The following is a 2,500-nucleotide window of genomic DNA, read 5'->3' on the forward strand; positions in this document are numbered from 1 at the left end:
GTTTGTTTGCCCCGCAGAACTTCACGCCAATCAAACTCCATCAAGTGAACGATTTGCGCGTAACTAATAAACCTCGAGATATTCCGTTACATCTGCATCACTAGCTCAAGATCAAAGCTTTATCTGTAAGAGGCCAAATGTGATGAGGTCACAGACATGTATAAACACACACACACACACACACACACACACACATGCATACAGGAAGTCCTCAGTAAACTGCACTGGGTGTATTGGTGGTGTTTTTTAAAGAGAATATCAGAGCGGCCCGTGTCCCTGAGGGCACGCTGAGGAATTCAGCACACAACTTCATTTCACACACACACACACACACACACACACACACGGGCTCGCTCAGGGAAGTGAAGGCATGTCCACACACATTTCACTCACTGAGGCCCTGAGAACATGAACAGCTCTAAACTTACATTCACACCACTGATCTGTCACTCTGTAGGGTGAAGGGACTAGGGGATAGGGGTTAGGGGAGATGGACTAGGTAAAAGGGAATAAGGGTTAGAAGATAGGTACCGGGGCAAGGGACTAGTGGATCAGGGTTAGGGGAGATGGACTAGGAAAAAGCGACTAGGGATAGGGGATGAGTTTAGAGGAGGGGGGATAGCGATTAGTGGATAGAGGTTGGGGTGAAAGACTAGAGAGTAGGGTTTAGGGGCTAGGGGTTAGGGGAGAGGGACTAGGGAAAAGGGACTAGGGGATAGGGGTTAGGGACTAGGGGATAGAGGTTAGAGGAGGAGAGGGACTAGGGAAAAGGGACTAGGGGATAGGGAAATGGGGTTTTAGGGGAGAGGGACTAGGGAAAAGGGACTAGGGGACAGGGACTAGGGGACAGGGACTAGAGGAATGGGGTTTTAGGGGAGAGGGACTAGGGAAAAGGGACTAGGGGACAGGGACTAGGGGACAGGGACTAGAGGAATGGGGTTTTAGGGAAGAGGGAAGGAGGACGTCTGGGAGTCCAGAATCAGACACTTCTATTCAAGAAAAATCTGCCTGGAGTTTAAACTGCAAAGCTCAACTCTGAATACCAGGAACTTTCCTGCTAATCTAGTGAGTGAGAGTTAATCTAGTGAGTGAGAGTTAATCTAGTGAGTGAGAGTTAATCTAGTGAGTGAGTTAATCTAGTGAGTGAGAGTTAACCTAGTGAGTGAGAGTTAATCTAGTGAGTGAGTTAATCTAGTGAGTGAGAGTTAATCTAGTGAGTGAGAGTTAATCTAGTGAGTGAGTTAATCTAGTGAGTGAGAGTTAATCTAGTGAGTGAGAGTTAACCTAGTGAGTGAGAGTTAATCTAGTGAGTGAGTTAATCTAGTGAGTGAGAGTTAATCTAGTGAGTGAGAGTTAATCTAGTGAGTGAGTTAATCTAGTGAGTGAGAGTTAATCTAGTGAGTGAGAGTTAATCTAGTGAGTGAGAGTTAATCTAGTGAGTGAGTTAATCTAGTGAGTGAGAGTTAATCTAGTGAGTGAGTTAATCTAGTGAGTGAGAGTTAACCTAGTGAGTGAGTTAATCTAGTGAGTGAGAGTTAACCTAGTGAGTGAGTTAATCTAGTGAGTGAGAGTTAATCTAGTGAGTGAGAGTTAATCTAGTGAGTGAGTTAATCTAGTGAGTGAGAGTTAATCTAGTGAGTGAGAGTTAATCTAGTGAGTGAGTTAATCTAGTGAGTGAGAGTTAATCTAGTGAGTGAGTTAATCTAGTGAGTGAGAGTTAACCTAGTGAGTGAGTTAATCTAGTGAGTGAGTTAATCTAGTGAGTGAGAGTTAATCTAGTGAGTGAGTTAATCTAGTGAGTGAGTTAATCTAGTGAGTGAGAGTTAATCTAGTGAGTGAGTTAATCTAGTGAGTGAGTTAATCTAGTGAGTGAGAGTTAATCTAGTGAGTGAGTTAATCTAGTGAGTGAGAGTTAATCTAGTGAGTGAGAGTTAACCTAGTGAGTGAGTTAATCTAGTGAGTGAGAGTTAACCTAGTGAGTGAGAGTTAATCTAGTGAGTGAGAGTTAATCTAGTGAGTGAGAGTTAACCTAGTGAGTGAGTTAATCTAGTGAGTGAGTTAATCTAGTGAGTGAGAGTTAATCTAGTGAGTGAGAGTTAATCTAGTGAGTGAGTTAATCTAGTGAGTGAGAGTTAACCTAGTGAGTGAGTTAATCTAGTGAGTGAGTTAATCTAGTGAGTGAGAGTTAACCTAGTGAGTGAGAGTTAATCTAGTGAGTGAGAGTTAATCTAGTGAGTGAGTTAATCTAGTGAGTGAGAGTTAACCTAGTGAGTGAGTTAATCTAGTGAGTGAGTTAATCTAGTGAGTGAGAGTTAATCTAGTGAGTGAGTTAATCTAGTGAGTGAGTTAATCTAGTGAGTGAGAGTTAATCTAGTGAGTGAGTTAATCTAGTGAGTGAGTTAATCTAGTGAGTGAGAGTTAATCTAGTGAGTGAGTTAATCTAGTGAGTGAGAGTTAACCTAGTGAGTGAGTTAATCTAGTGAGTGAGAGTTAACCTAGT

This window comes from Ictalurus furcatus, chromosome 4 (assembly GCF_023375685.1).
Source record: "Ictalurus furcatus strain D&B chromosome 4, Billie_1.0, whole genome shotgun sequence".
Lineage (NCBI taxonomy): Eukaryota > Metazoa > Chordata > Actinopteri > Siluriformes > Ictaluridae > Ictalurus > Ictalurus furcatus.